This window comes from Ranitomeya imitator, chromosome 1 (genome assembly GCF_032444005.1).
Source record: "Ranitomeya imitator isolate aRanImi1 chromosome 1, aRanImi1.pri, whole genome shotgun sequence".
Lineage (NCBI taxonomy): Eukaryota > Metazoa > Chordata > Amphibia > Anura > Dendrobatidae > Ranitomeya > Ranitomeya imitator.
In genome coordinates this window covers 809,688,531-809,705,609 of record NC_091282.1, presented here as the reverse complement: position 1 = coordinate 809,705,609, position 17,079 = coordinate 809,688,531, and the positions used below count along the sequence as shown (strand labels likewise).

Sequence of the window (17,079 nt, the reverse complement as noted above, 5' to 3'; positions counted from 1 at the left end):
GGGGGGCAGGACAAGGGACCAAGATGCATATATATGGGGGTCCAGGATGCATATATGGGGGAGCCAGGATGGATATATATGGGGAGCCAGGATAGATATAAATTGGGAGGCCAGGATGCATATATGTATGGGGCAGCTAGGATGGTTATATGTGGGAGAACCAGGATAGTTATATATGGGGGAGCCAGGATGGCTATATGGGGGGGAGGCCCGGACAATGGACCAGGATGGATATATGAGGGTCCAGGAGAGTTATATGGGGGAGGCAGGACAAGGGACATATGGGGGCCAGTATGGATAGCAGGGGGCAGGATGGATATCTGGGGGCCAGGCTGTCCAAAAGACATAGGGGACCAGGCTGGGGCACATTATAAAATAAAGGGGGCAAGGCTGGATGAGATTATTAAATAAAGGGGGCCAGGATGAGGGACTTAATTACTGTTTTGGGGCCAGAATGAGGAACATGCTATATTAGTTTATGGTGACAAGTGGTGAGGATAATTTCTTTAGGGTCCAATTAGGGACATTATTTCTACAGTAATATAATATACTTTTAAGGAAACTGTTTTCCATGGAAGGAACAAAAGGGGCTCCTGTTATGTGCAGGGCAGCACTACGTCGCTTTTTTTCTTCATGTGCCGTAGTGTAGAAGTCAGGGGAAAAGTGGGGAAAGTGCTCTGGAAACGATCAGCTATTGATGTCTGTGTGTTATTTTTTGCAGAAATGATGGCGGTCTGTGCTGGCTGAAGAAGAAGGACTTCAACTAGAGAAGTCACCGGTGAGTCAGTGCATTACATGTACATGCACACTATGCACTATATACTGTGTACAGAGCTCCTGTGTATAATATTACTGGTGATCACTGTATTACTTGTACCCTATACACTATATACAAAGCTCCTGTGTATAATGTCACTGGTGGTCACTGTATTACCTGTACACTGACACTATGTACAGAGTTCCTGTGTATAATGTCACTAGTGATCACTGTATTACCTGTACACTGACACTATATACAGAGCTGTATATAATGTCACTGGTGGTCACTGTTATCTATACACCGACACTATATACAGAGCTTCTGTGTATAATGTCACTGGAGGTCACTGTTACCTGTACACCGACACTATATACAGAGCTTCTGTGTGTAATGTCATTGGTGGTCACTGTTACCTATACACAGACACTATATGCAGAGCTCCTGTGTATAATGTCACTGGTGATCACTGTATTACCTGTACACTGACACTATATACAGAGCTCCTGTGTATAATGTCACTGATGATCACTGTATTACCTGTACACTGACACTATATACAGAGCTCCTCTGTATAATGTCACTGGTGGTAATAACATTGTTGTTTGTATTGTGGTTTGTATTCATGATCAGTATTGTAATATTCAGTCACTATGTGGTGGTAATTTGTGGTCTGGTCATGGTATGGAGGTATTTATCCCCTATATGTGGTATTATTCAGTCAATGTGGTATTATTTGGTCACTATGTGGTGGAATATTTAATCTAGTTATGGTGTGGCGGTATTTCTCCTTGTATCTGGTATTATTTGGGCGCTATATTCTGGTAATATGTGGTGTTATTCGGTCACTATGTGGTGGAATGTGTAGTCTAGTTATGGTGTGGTGGTATTTCTCCTTGTATGTGGTATTATTTGGTCCCTATATCCTGGTAATATGTGGTGCTGTAAAGTCTCTATGCGATGGTAATATGTGGTCTATTCATGGTGTGGCGGTATTTGTTCCTTGCATGTAGTATTATTCGGTCACTATGTGGTTGCAATATGTGATCTGGTCATGGTGTGGTGGTATTTCTTCTTGTATGTGGTATTATTGGTCTTGGTATAGTGGATTGTGTTGTGTATGGCAGTCATTTGTTCTCTCTGATATTAATTAGGAGAAAATTCTTTATTTCCATTTAGAGATTAGATACTTGGATCACAGCATCAGACATGCACTTACAGGGGTTCTCCTGTGAAAAAATAATCACCTCTCCACAGGATTAGTGATAACGTATTGATTGGTGGTGTGGGGGGGGGGAATCTGACTGCTTGGACCCATTCAGCAAAATGTGGAACTTTTTATCCCCATTAGACTGGAGCAGTATGTCCGACTTGACCACTGATCCATTCATTAACTCTGTGGCTGCGATCGCTGCTCTTGTTTTTTTCTGGAAGCCCCCAAAGAGAATGAATGGAGATGCGGTCAGACATCTGAACTGCTGCTGCATTTTAAAATGGGGATAAGTGTTCTGTCATGGATACAACTTACCCATTCTTCCGATCGGTGCAGTTTCTAATGGTTGGACCTAAGCGATCACCTATCCTGTGGAGCCCATGGATTGGTGATAACTTGTTTTAACCATAGAACCTTTAATGTAAAATACCGTAATTATACATCCCAGATATGGGGACGCACAGTAGATGTGCAGGAGCCCCCTGTGTTTTACAGTTGATACTCCACTATAATGGGCATAACGACTTACAGATAATTGCATATAGCTGTAGGGTGGTCCCCTATAGTCCATTCCCCTGGTGGGTCCCAGACACCCCAGTCCGACCCTAGCTATGCATACCAGGATAAGGATGGTGGGACAATTCATACCCGGCTTATACTCGAGTCAATAAGTTTTGCCAGTTTTTGTGGCAAAATTAGGTGCCTCAGGTCGACTTATACATGAGTATATACTGTAACTACATTATGGGGACATAACTACATTATGAGGACCTAGATGGCGACATAACTACAATATTGGGACATACGGTAACTACAATATGAGAACTTGAATGGGGACATAACTACAATATGTATATGTATATGGGCAGCATGGTGGCGCAGTGGTTAGCAGTACAGCCTTGCAGCGCTGGGGTCCTGGGTTCTAATCCCACCCAGGACAACATCTGCAAAGAGTTTGTATGTTCTCTCCGTGTTTGCGTGGGTTTCCTCCCACATGCCAAAGACATACTGATAGGAATTCTAGATTGTGAGCCCAATCGGGGACAGTGATGATAATGTGTAAAGCGCTGCGGAATATGTTAGCGCTATATAAAGATTATTATTATTATTATTATTAATATGTGCAAATCGTTAACGACCCAAGCTCTAAAAAAATAAAATAAACACTGCAAAAATGTTCAAAAGGTGTATAGAAAAAAAATTGGTATCACTAAAAATCACTTTGTCCTTCAAAGAATGTGGCCCCCAACATTCACATTTTTTTCTATATGCGGCCCATATACCCAGCCGAGTTTGAGACCCCTGTCCTACACAGAAGAAGAGAAAACTTCCTGAAACAGGCTGTCTTGAAATGAGATTTTGTTTAGGCATTTATCCCTGGTTGTGCAGCACGTCAGACATTGACCTCTCCTAGGTGGTATTTATGTAAATTTATTTTATTGTGCAAGAGGACTAATATGTAGACAGCATTTCCATACAGCGAAATAATCCATTTCACCATTAAAGTTCCATGCAAATGAAAAGGTTTCACACTCAAAATAAATAAGTAATAATAATAAACTTTTCAAAGACCTAGTGTATTTTTGGATACTCAATGTACAGATTTTAGCCTGTAGGGCCTTAATCAACAATTTGATCTAATTGCCTATGTCTCCATTTCTCAGTGTTCTTGAGTCAAGTTTATTGCGAATGTGTGACTATTGACAGTCCTGATTAACTGGATTCCTATTCTTTGAGACAGGAGCAGTGAGGTATGTGTGCCGCCTCTAAATCTGATAATTCTGGTTTCCAGTGCATTGTAATCCATACTTTACCACCACTATGGTATTACTAAGATCCTGTATTAGTATTTAAGAAAATGGGAGGAACTGGGGCTTAGTAGGACATGGACTCTATAAAAATATATAATGTTTTGTGACCTACTGGTTGAACTAATCTTACAAGGAGGTTTGATTTATTTATTTATTTTACTCCCTTATATAGCGCCATTAATTCCACAGCGCTTTACAGACATTATCATCACTGTCCCCATTGAGGCTCACAATCTACATTCCCTATCAGTATGTCTTTAGTGATGCAGTTATCGCTACACCAGAGAGTCACAGATAATTCTGTCATTCACAGACATATGATATTGAATCATTTTCTTCAATAAAAAATGGCACAGTCTAATATTTTTGACTTGATTGATTTGGTTCTCTTTATCAGTATCGTAAATACTGTGTTTTATTGTTTTCTTCATATTTTCTGCAGGTGTCTACATCACAAAATGCAATAACAATCTTCTCATAATTGCATTTATACTGGGGTTTTTTGCCCTTTTCCCTTGATTTGATGCGTTTTTGGTGCAGATCTGAAGCAGTGTTTTCAATTTTTTTTTAAAGCACAGAAAAACTTTGATTCTGGAAAAAAAAGCAACATGATTTGTTAAGCCGGGGTCACACTTGCGAGTCTATAGTTGTATAGGTGCGAGTGAGCCGAGTCTCGCTGAGATTGTTCTTTCATGCGAATCAGCATGAGAAAATAATGGCAGATCTGAGCTGCCCCGTAGTATAACACTGGGCAGAGGGCTATCCGATGTTTTATCACATAGCACTCAGTCGTGTTGTACGGTATCGTGACTCCGGCCTAAAGATGCTGCTGAACTGTGCAATTTTGGGGCTTTTTTCTCTATAGGCTTTTATGGGGATCCTGAAAATAACACATGTAAGGCCGGTCTAACACTTGCGAGTGTGATGCGAGAAACTCACGCGAGTCTCTCGCATCAATACCCGGCACTGCCGCCGGTACTCAGGACCAGAGCGTGCGGCTGCATTTATTTCTATGCAGCTGCACGCTCCGGTCCCGAGTGCCGGCGGCAGTGCCGGGTATTGATGCGAGAGACTCGCACGAGTTTCTCGCATCACACTCGCAAGTGTTAGCCCGGCCTTACATGTGTTATTTTCAGGATCCCCATAAAAGCCTATAGAGAAAAAAGCCCCAAAATTGCACAGTTCAGCAGCATCTTTAGGCCGGAGTCACGATACCGTACAACACGACTGAGTGCTATGTGATAAAACATCGGATAGCCCTCTGCCCAGTGTTATACTACGGGTCAGCTCAGATCTGCCATTATTTTCTCATGCTGATTCGCATGAAAGAACAATCTCAGCGAGACTCGGCTCACTCGCACCTATACAAGTCTATGGGTGCAAGAGAAACATCGCCCTGCAGTCAGATATAACCTGAGTACAGTGCGATATATGCCAATGTCGGAAGCAGGGGAGATGGAGAAGTTACCGGTACTTTCTCAGTCTCCTCCGCACCGGCGCTGCGATTTCCCATGTGAGAGGATCGGAGCACAGAGCACGGACACTCGGATCACACTCACAGCAGAGCAGGATCCGAGGGTCATTAGCACATCGCATCCAATGCTCTCCGCTAGTGTGACTCCGGCCTTAGGCTGGAGTCACACTCAGCGTAAGACAATACGGTCCATATATTACGGCCGTAATACGCTAAAAAGTCCCCAAAAAAGTGGTCCGTAGCTCCTCCGTAGGCAAGGTGTGTCAGCGTATTTTGCGCATGGCATCCTCCGTATGTAATCCATATGGCATCCGTACTGCGTGTTTTTCTCGCAGGCTTGCAAAACCAACATACGGCTATACAAGGGATCCATGTGTAAAAAAAAAAAGAAACAAAACATATATACTGTCTATATATATATATATATATATATATATATATATATATATATATATATATATATATATATATATATATATATATATATATATACATATATATATACCGTATATACTCGAGTATAAGCCGAGATTTTCAGCCCAAAATTTTGGGCTGAAAGTGCCCCTCTCGGCTTATACTCGAGTCAAGGTGGGTGGCAGGGTTGGCGGGTGAGGGGGTGAGGGCGCTGAGGCATACTTACCTAGTCCCAGCGATCCTCGCGCTGTCCCTGCCGTCCCACGGTCTTCTGTGCTGCAGCTTCTTCCCCTCTTCAGCAGTCACGTGGGACCGCTCATTACAGAAATGAATAAGCGGCTCCACCTCCCTTAGGGGTGGAGCCGCCTATTCATTCCTCTAATCAGCGGTGCCGGTGACCGCTGACAGGAAGAGCTGCGGCACCGAAGACCAGGCAGAGGGACAGCGCGAGGATCGCCAGGACTAGGTAAGTATAGCATATTCACCTGTCCTCGTTCCAGCCGCCGAGCGTCGCTCCATCTTCCCGGTGTCTGCGCTCTGACTGTTCAGGCAGAGGGCGCGATGACGCATACAGTGTGCGCGGCGCCCTCTGCCTGATCAGTCAGAGCAGAGACGCCGGGAAGATGGAGGCGCCGGAACGAGACGCCGGGAGCTGCAATCAAGGGAGGTGAGTATGTGTTTTTTTTTTTTTATTGCAGCAGCAGCAGCAGCAGCGGCGGCGGCGGCAGAGATTTATGTGGAGCATCTATGGGGCACAGTGAACGGTGCAGAGCACCGTATATGGCACATCTATGGGGCACAGTGAACGGTGCAGAGCACCGTATATGGCACATCTATGGGGCACAGTGAACGGTGCAGAGCACCGTATATGGCACATCTATGGGGCACAGTGAACGGTGCAGGGCACCGTATATGGCACATCTATGGGGCACAGTGAACGGTGCAGGGCACCGTATATGGCACATCTATGGGGCACAGTGAACGGTGCAGGGAACCGTATATGGCACATCTATGGGGCACAGTGAACGGTGCAGAGCACCGTATATGGCACATCTATGGGGCACAGTGAACGGTGCAGGGCACCGTATATGGCACATCTATGGGGCACAGTGAACGGTGCAGGGCACCGTATATGGCACATCTATGGGGCACAGTGAACGGTGCAGGGCACCGTATATGGCACATCTATGGGGCACAGTGAACGGTGCAGAGCACCGTATATGGCACATCTATGGGGCACAGTGAACGGTGCAGGGCACCGTATATGGCACATCTATGAGGCACAGTGAACGGTGCAGAGCACCGTATATGGCACATCTATGGGGCACAGTGAACGGTGCAGGGCACCGTATATGGCACATCTATGGGGCACAGTGAACGGTGCAGAGCACCGTATATGGCACAGCTATGGGGCACAATGAACGGTGCGGAGCACTGTATATGGCACATCTATGGGGCACAATGAACGGTGCAGAGCACCGTATATGGCACATCTATGGGGCACAGTGAACGGTGCAGAGCACTGTATGGCACAGCTATGGGGAAATAATGATCTATTTTTATTTTTGAAATTCACCGGTAAATGCTGCATTTCCACCCTAGGCTTATACTCGAGTCAATACGTTTTCCCAGTTTTTTGTGGCAAAATTAGGGGGGTCGGCTTATACTCGGGTCGGCTTATACTCGAGTATATACGGTATATATATATATATATATATATATATATATATATATATATATATATATATATATATATATATATATATATATATATATATATATATATATGTCAGTAGACACATATATGTATATATATTATTACTTCATACAGCACTAGATAGCTTTAAAGCTGGTAATTCAATTGCCGGCTTTTGCTATCTCCTTCCTTAAACCCGACATGACATGAGACCTTGTTTACATACAGTAAACCATCTCATATCACCTTTTTTTTGCATATTCCACACTACTAATGTTGGTAGTGTGTCTATGCAAAATTTGGCCGTTCAAGCTATTAAATTAAAGGGTTACATGGCGGAAAAAATTGGCGTGGGCTCCCGCGCAATTTTCTCCACCAGAGTAGTAAAGCCAGTGACTGAGGGCAGATATTAATAGCCTGGAGAGGGTCCATGGTTATTGGCCCCCCCCTGGCCAAAAACATCTGCCCCCAGCCACCCCAGAAAAGGCACATCTGGAAGATGCGCCTATTCTGGCACTTGGCCACTCTCTTCCCATTCCCGTGTAGCGGTGGGATATGGGGTAATGAAGGGTTAATGTCACCTTGCTATTGTAAGGTGACATTAAGCCAAATTAATAATGGAGAGGCGTCAATTATGACACCTATCCATTATTAATCCAATAGTAGTAAAGGGTTAAAAAATACACAAACACATTATTAAAAATTATTTTAATGAAATAAAAACAAAGGTTGTTGTAATATTTTATTCTACGCTCAATCCAATCACTGAAGACCCTCGATCTGTAACAAATAAGAGGCGCCCTCTGCTGGTTGTCCTCATATGAACTCGAGCCTGGGAGCTTTCTAGGAAAGTTCCCACGATCTAGGAATAACCAGCAGAGGGCGCCTCACCGCAAATGAAGGTAAATATAGGTCATTGACCTACTTTACCTTCATTCCCCGGGGTTTTACAGCAAGGAGCAACGCTGCATTAGCAGAGCTCCTTGCTGCAAAATATTTTAACCCCTTCAGATGGATTTACATCGTTGGACGTTACAGATCTGCGGAAGGTATGGATATTGTTGGTTTATTATTTTTTTTTTTGTTACAGATCGAGGGTCTTCAGTGATTGGATTGAGCGTAGAATAAAATATTACAACAACCTTTGTTTTTATTTCATTAAAATAATTTTTAATAATGTGTTTGTGTATTTTTTAACCCTTTACTAGTATTGGATTAATAATGGATAGGTGTCATAATTGATGCCTCTCCATTATTAATTTGGCTTAATGTCACCTTACAATAGCAAGGTGGCATTAACCCTTTATTACCCCATATCCCACCGCTACACGGGAATGGGAAGAGAGTGGCCAAGTGCCAGAATAGGCGCATCTTCCAGATGTGCCTTTTCTGGGGTGGCTGGGGGCAGGTGTTTTTAGCCAGGGGGGGGGGGCAATAACCATAGACTCTCTCCAGGCTATTAATATCTGCCCTCAGTCACTGGCTTTACTACTCTGGCAGAGAAAATTGCGCGGGAGCCCACGCCAATGTTTTCCGCCATTTAACCCTTTAATTTAATAGCTAGAACGGTGACATTTTGCATATACACACTACTAACATTAGTAGTGTGGAATATGCAAAAAAATGGTGATATGAGATAGTTTACTGTATGTAAACCATGTCTCATATCATGTCGGGTTTAGGAAGGAGATAGCAAAAGCGGGCAATTGAATTACCGGCTTTAATGCTATCTAGCGCTGTATGAAGTAATAATATATATACATATATGTGTCTCACTGACATATATATACAGTGGGGCAAAAAAGTATTTAGTCAGTCAGCAATAGTGCAAGTTCCACCACTTAAAAAGATGAGAGGCGTCTGTAATTTACATCATAGGTAGACCTCAACTATGGGAGACAAACTGAGAAAAAAAAATCCAGAAAATCACATTGTCTGTTTTTTTAACATTTTATTTGCATATTATGGTGGAAAATAAGTATTTAGTCAGAAACAAAATTTCATCTCAATACTTTGTAATATATCCTTTGTTGGCAATGACAGAGGTCAAACGTTTTCTGTAAGTCTTCACAAGGTTGCCACACACTGTTGTTGGTATGTTGGCCCATTCCTCCATGCAGATCTCCTCTAGAGCAGTGATGTTTTTGGCTTTTCGTTTGGCAACACGGACTTTCAACTCCCTCCAAAGGTTTTCTATAGGGTTGAGATCTGGAGACTGGCTAGGCCACTCCAGGACCTTCAAATGCTTCTTACGAAGCCACTCCTTCGTTGCCCTGGCGGTGTGCTTTGGATCATTGTCATGTTGAAAGACCCAGCCACGTTTCATCTTCAATGCCCTTGCTGATGGAAGGAGGTTTGCACTCAAAATCTCACGATACATGGCCCCATTCATTCTTTCATGTACCCGGATCAGTCGTCCTGGCCCCTTTGCAGAGACACAGCCCCAAAGCATGATGTTTCCACCACCATGCTTTACAGTAGGTATGGTGTTTGATGGATGCAACTCAGTATTCTTTTTCCTCCAAACACGACAAGTTGTGTTTCTACCAAACAGTTCCAGTTTGGTTTCATCAGACCATACGACATTCTCCCAAAACTCCTCTGGATCATCCAAATGCTCTCTAGCAAACTTCAGACGGGCCCGGACATGTACTGGCTTAAGCAGTGGGACACGTCTGGCACTGCAGGATCTGAGTCCATGGTGGCATAGTGTGTTACTTATGGTAGGCCTTGTTACATTGGTCCCAGCTCTCTGCAGTTCATTCACTAGGTCCCCCCGCGTGGTTCTGGGATTTTGCTCACCGTTCTTTTGATCATTCTGACCCCACGGGGTGGGATTTTGCGTGGAGCCCCAGATCGAGGGAGATTATCAGTGGTCTTGTATGTCTTCCATTTTCTAATTATTGCTCCCACTGTTGATTTTTTCACTCCAAGCTGGTTGGCTATTGCAGATTCAGTCTTCCCAGCCTGGTGCAGGGCTACAATTTTGTTTCTGGTGTCTTTTGACAGCTCTTTGGTCTTCACCATAGTGGAGTTTGGAGTCAGACTGTTTGAGGGTGTGCACAGGTGTCTTTTTATACTGATAACAAGTTTAAACAGGTGCCATTACTACAGGTAATGAGTGGAGGAAAGAGGAGACTCTTAACCCCTCTGTGACCTTAGACGTACTATCCCGTCGAGGTGCCCTGGGCTTATCTGACCCTGGACGGGATAGTACGTCATAGCCGATCGGCCGCGCTCACGGGGGGAGCGCGGCCGATCGCGGCCGGGTGTCAGCTGCTTATCGCAGCTGACATCCGGCACTATGTGCCAGGAGCGGTCACGGACCGCCCCCGGCACATTAACCCCTGGCACACCGCGATCAAAGATGATCGCGATGTGCCGGCGGTGCAGGGAAGCACCGCGCAGGGAGGGGGCTCCCTGCGGGCTTCCCTGAGCCCCCCGCAGCAACGCGATGTGATCGCGTTGCTGCAAGGGTCTCCTCACCTCCCTCCCTGCTCGAGTCCCGGATCCAAGATGGCCGCGGATCCGGGTCCTGCAGGGAGGGAGGTGGCTTCACAGAGCCTGCTTAGAGCAGGCACTGTGAAGGCTGCAGCGCTGCATGTCACATCAGTGATCTGACAGAGTGCTGTGCAAACTGTCAGATCACTGATCTGTGATGTCCCCCCCTGGGACAAAGTAAAAAAGTAAAAAAAAAAATTTCCAAATGTGTAAAAAAAATAAAAAAAAATATTCCAAAATAATGAAAAAAAAAAAAAAAATATTATTCCCATAAATACATTTCTTCATCTAAATAAAAAAAAAAAAACCAATAAAAGTACACATATTTAGTATCGCCGTGTCCGTAACGACCCGACCTATAAAACTGTCCCACTAGTTAACCCCTTCAGTAAACACCGTAAGAAAAAAAAAAAAAAAAACGAGGCAAAAAACAACGCTTTATTATCATACCGCCGAACAAAAAGTGGAATAACACGCGATCAAAAGGACAGATATAAATAACCATGGTACCGCTGAAAGCGTCATATTGTCCCGCAAAAAAAGAGCCGCCATATAGCATCATCAGCAAAAAAATAAAAATGTTATAGTCCTGAGAATAAAGCGATGCAAAAATAATTATTTTTTCTGTAAAATAGTTTTTATCGTATAAAAGCACCAAACCATAAAAAAATGATATAAATGAGGTATCGCTGTAATCGTACTGACCCGACGAATAAAACTGATTTATCAATTTTACCAAACGCGGAACGGTATAAACGCCTCCCCCAATAGAAATTCATGAATAGCTGGCTTTTGGTCATTCTTCCTCACAAAAATCGGAATAAAAAGCGATAAAAAAATGTCACGTGCCCAAAAATGTTTTCAATAAAAACGTCAACTCGTCCCGCAAAAAACAAGACCTCACATGACTCTGTGGACCAAAATATGGAAAAATTATAGCTCTCAAAATGTGGTATTGCAAAAAATATTTTTTGCAATAAAAAGGGTCTTTCAGTGTGTGACGGCTGCCAATCATAAAAATCCGCTAAAAAACTCGCTATAAAAGTAAATCAAACCCCCCTTCATCACCCCCTTAGTTAGGGAAAAATTAAAAAAAATGTATTTATTTCCATTTTCCCATTAGGGCTAGGGTTAGGGCTAGGATTAGGGTTAGGGTTAGGGTTAGGGCTAGGGTTAGGGCTAGGGTTAGGGCTAGGGTTAGGGCTAGGGTTAGGGCTAGGGCTAGGGTTAGGGCTAGGGTTAGGGTTAGGGCTAGGGTTAGGGCTAGGGTTAGGGCTAGGGTTAGGGTTAGGGTTAGGGTTAGGGTTAGGGCTAGGGTTAGGGTTAGGGTTAGGGCTAGGGTTAGGGCTAGGGTTAGGGTTAGGGTTGGGGCTACAGTTAGGGTTGGGGCTAAAGTTAGGGTTAGGGTTTAGATTACATTTACAGTTGGGAATAGGGTTGGGATTAGGGTTAGGGGTGTGTCAGGGTTAGAGGTGTGGTTAGGGTTACCGTTGGAATTAGGGTTAGGGGTGTGTTTAGATTAGGGTTTCAGTTATAATTGGGGGGTTTCCACTGTTTCGGCACATCAGGGGCTCTCCAAACACGACATGGCGTCCGATCTCAATTCCAGCCAATTCTGCGTTGAAAAAGTAAAACAGTGCTCCTTCCCTTCCGAGCTCTCCTGTGTGCCCAAACAGGGGTTTACCCCAACATATGGGGTATCAGCGTACTCAGGACAAATTGGACAACAACTTTTGTGGACCAATTTCTCCTGTTACCCTTGGGAAAATACAAAACTGGGGGCTAAAAAATAATTTTTGTGGGAAAAAAAAGGATTTTTTATTTTCACGGCTCTGCGTTATAAACTGTAGTGAAACACTTGGGGGTTCAAAGTTCTCACAACACATCTAGATAAGTTCATTGAGGGGTCTAGTTTCCAATATGGGGTCACTTGTGGGGGGTTTCTACTGTTTAGGTACATTAGGGGCTCTGCAAACGCAATGTGACGCCTGCAGACCAATCCATCTAAGTCTGCATTCCAAATGATGCTCCTTCCCTTCCGAGCCCTCCCATGCGCCCAAACGATGGTTCCCCCCCACATATCGGGTATCAGCGTACTCAGGACAAATTGGACAACAACATTTAGGGTCCAATTTCTCCTGCTAACCTTGGAAAAATACAAAACTGGGGGCTAAAATATAATTTTTGTGGAAAAAAAAATATTTTTTATTTGCATGGCTCTGCGTTATAAACTGTAGTGAAATACTTGGGGGTTCAAAGCTCTCACAACACATCAAGATGAGTTCCTTAGGGGGTCTACTTTCCAAAATGGTGTCACTTGTGGGGGGTTTCTACTGTTTAGGTACATTAGGGGCTCTGCAAACGCAATGTGACGCCTGCAGACCATTCCATCTAAGTCTGCATTCCAAATGGCGCTCCTTCCCTTCCGAACCCTCCCATGCGCCCAAACGGTGGTTCCCCCCCACATATGGGGTATCAGCGTACTCAGGACAAATTGGACAACAACTTTTGGGGTCCAATTTCTCCTGTTACCCTAGGGAAAATACAAAACTGGGGGCTAAAAAATAATTTTTGTGGGAAAAAAATTTTGTTTTATTTTTATGGCTCTGCATTATAAACTTCTGTGAAGCCCTTGGTGGGTCAAAGTGCTCACCACACATCCAGATAAGTTCCTTAGGGGGTCTACTTTCCAAAATGGTGTCACTTGTGGGGGGTTTCAATGTTTGGGCACATCAGTGGCTCTCCAAACGCAACATGGCGTCCCATCTCAATTCCTGTCAATTTTGCATTGAAAAGTCAAACGGCGCTCCTTCCCTTCCGAGCTCTCCCATGCGCCCAAACAGTGGTTTACTGCCACATATGGGGTATCAGCGTACTCAGGACAAATTGGACAACAACTTTTTGGGTCCAATTTCTCCTGTTACCCTTGGTAAAATAAAACAAATTGGAGCTGAAGTAAATTTTTTGTGTAAAAAAGTTAAATGTTCATTTTTATTTAAACATTCCAAAAATTCCTATTAAACACCTGAAGGGTTAATAAACTTCTTGAATGTGGTTTTGAGCACCTTGAGGGGTGCAGTTTTTAGAATGGTGTCACACTTGGGCATTTTCTATCATATAGACCCCTCAAAATGACTTCAAATGAGACGTGGTCCCTAAAAAAAAATGGTGTTGTAAAAATGAGAAATTGCTGGTCAACTTTTAACCCTTATAACTCCCTAACAAAAAAAAAAATTGGTTCCAAAATTATGCTGATGTAAAGGAGACATGTGGGAAATGTTACTTATTAAGTATTTTGTGTGACATATCTCTGTGATTTAATTGCATAAAAATTCAAAGTTTGAAAATTGCGAAATTTTCAAAATTTTCGCCAAATTTCCGTTTTTTTCACAAATAAACGCAGGTACTATCAAAGAAATTTTACCACTATCATGAAGTACAATATGTCACGAGAAAACAATGTCAGAATCACCAGGATCCGTTGAAGCGTTTCGGAGTTATAACCTCATAAAGGGACAGTGGTCAGAATTGTAAAAATTGGCCCGGTCATTAACGTGCAAACCACCCTTGGGGGTAAAGGGGTTAAAGAAGAAGTTACAGGTCTGTGAGAGCCAGAAATCTTGATTGTTTGTTTCTGACCAAATACTTATTTTCCACCATAATATGCAAAAAAACTGATAAAAAAACAGACAATGTGATTTTCTGGATTTTTTTTTCTCAGTTTGTCTCCCATAGTTGAGGTCTACCTATGATGTAAATTACAGACACCTCTCATCTTTTTAAGTGGTGGAACTTGCACTATTGCTGACTGACTAAATACTTTTTTGCCCCACTGTATATATACCTATTCTATGTGTACACATTTATTCTACCTATTCTACTGTAAGCTGTCAGTGTGATTTTACTGTACACCGCACTGAATTGCCGGCTTTTCTCTCTAACACCGCTGCGTATTTCTCGCAAGTCACACTGCTGGTCCGTGTGTAATCCGTATTTTTCTGGCTTCCATAGACTTTCATTGGCGATTTTTTTTTTTGCGCAATACGGTGACAAACGCAGCATGCTGCGATTTTCTACGGCCGTAGAAAGCCGTATAATACTGATCAGTAAAATACGGCAGATAGGAGCAGGGGCATAGAGAATAATTGGGACGTTTGTTAGGCGTGTTTTACGGACGTATTTTCTGCACTCATACGTCTGTAAAACTCGCTAGTGTGACTCCGGCCTTAGATGCACAGTGGAAGCAGTTTTCATGAAGTCAAATCCACTTTGCTTGGTCAGATAAACGCTGCAGAATTTCAGCAAAAATAAATGCAGCAGAAAAAGCACAGCATTTACGCTACATGTTAACACAGACTAAATGTCCAAGCAAAGTGGATTTGATTTCATGAAAACTCCTGTCCAGTGGACGTCTGTGCTGTTTTGGTGCATATTTCTCTATAGGCTTATATATGAAGCCTGAAAAAAACACATGTAAAAAAAAAATGATGTTGCACTTTTAAGTGCAGAATCAAAGCTTTTCTGTACTATTAAAATGTTTCAAATCTTTACCCCAAAAAATGCATCAAATAACGGGCAAAAGACTTAAAAATGCAGCAAAACTGCAATTAACAGACATGACTGATAGTGCATAGTGTGGTGTGGACACCTGCAGATAAAAAGTAGCAGAAAAAAATGAATGCAGCCCCAGTGTAACATTTTTATTACATTTTATAGGTTTAGTGAAGGAAAAAAAAACAATCATATTTAAGCCATGTACCCATCACCGTAAATCATCTCCATAAATAATCTTATCACTTTATTGCACGGGTTGCTACTTTTACAGGGACACCAAATATGTGCACGCTATTTTTTGAGTTGTGATGTTTATTAATTCTTTCAAAAAGTGCATTAAAAATGTCATTGCTGTAATTGTTTTTCATTATTTTATTATTTTTTTTTTAGTATTTTTATAGGAAGAAAAATCTTTGACTTGTTTTTTTCCTTTAGAATACGGAGACATAGAATTGCACTGGTACATAGAGATGTATACCGTAATCTGCTTGTAATCTCAGAGCCTACCAATGCACATTCAAGTAGAGAAAATTTTCCCTTGTCTGTTGGTGCTCACTGGGCCTCATGCTACTGCCTACACTGATACAGGTTGAGTGTTCGAATGCAGTTGAGACCGGATCAAAAGAAAAGTGAAGAAATGTTAACTAATTTGAATGTAAATATCTAGAGAGCAGAGATGCCTGATCCCCACTCTTGACCCCATGAGGAGGAGCTATGGAGCAATGAAAACAGCATGACAGAAGACATTGCATAGTGGAAGTCGGGACACAGACTTGACCTCATAGGACAGCTTCCCCAAATCAGAACAGTCCCTCTGGATCCTTGACAATTGGGAGCCATTAATGAGACATTTACTTAGGCAGATAACTATCACTCACTTGGTAACCTTCACGTGTTCTGCTAATTAGATTAGGACACATGCATTATATCTTCCTTGCAGCAGGCGGGGGCGTACCTAGATATCATGGCACCCCTTCTTCACCCCCCAAAAGAATAAAATATTTGGCAAAACAGTTGGTGTTACAGAAAGACATATGTCCCAACTTCTAAAGACGCAGAGAGGGACATGCATTACGGCACGTACACCATAATTGTGCTCCTATAAAAGCTTCTTAAATTTGCCACCCTCTATGATACCCTTTTTATGGCCACCATAAAAATATGTTGCCATCGAAAATGCTCCACCAACAGCTGATGTCAATAAGAGGTTAAACACACCTGTCAATCTCTGATAGCTCCATTTAAATGGAACGCGCGCTGCTGCTTATGCTTGCCGATTCCCATTAGGGCACTATGACATGATTGGGGATCGCTAGTGGGGTTCTATGGCAGTTGGAGGCCCACTGAAGGCCAATTACCGATCTCCTGCAGACCTCTATGGTTGTCACTGCCAGATTGCTATGAGCGCCGCCCGGTGATTGGTCGATCGCCGATCACAGGGAGGGGCTTCTAACAATCCGCAGTGACAACCATGGAGGTCTGAAGGAGACCTCTGGTTGTCATGCCAACCCATCGGTGGCGCGCGATCAATTTAAAACAACAAAGAAATATATAAAAACATATTTGATATTGCCACATTAATAAAAGTTTGATTAAAATATAAAATTAATTGACAATGCTGTAACGAGAAAAATCAAAGCACCAAAAATGTGTGTTTTT

General features: G+C 42.9%; 1 protein-coding gene and 1 long non-coding RNA gene across 3 annotated transcripts in view; one reads left to right on the top strand and one right to left on the bottom strand.

Annotated features, from left to right (window-relative positions):
* The window catches only part of LOC138649136 (uncharacterized), a 263,601-nt gene that overhangs the window by 7,297 nt on the left and 239,225 nt on the right, over nucleotides 1-17,079 (top strand). Inside the window, exon 2 of the long non-coding RNA XR_011315245.1 lies at nucleotides 722-778. This is a non-coding gene — a long non-coding RNA (uncharacterized lncRNA). The remainder of the gene's footprint in view (nucleotides 1-721; nucleotides 779-17,079) is intronic.
* The window catches only part of LOC138649125 (acetylgalactosaminyl-O-glycosyl-glycoprotein beta-1,3-N-acetylglucosaminyltransferase-like), a 207,653-nt gene that overhangs the window by 188,504 nt on the left and 2,070 nt on the right, over nucleotides 1-17,079 (bottom strand). The gene's annotated exons all lie outside the window — the stretch shown is intronic.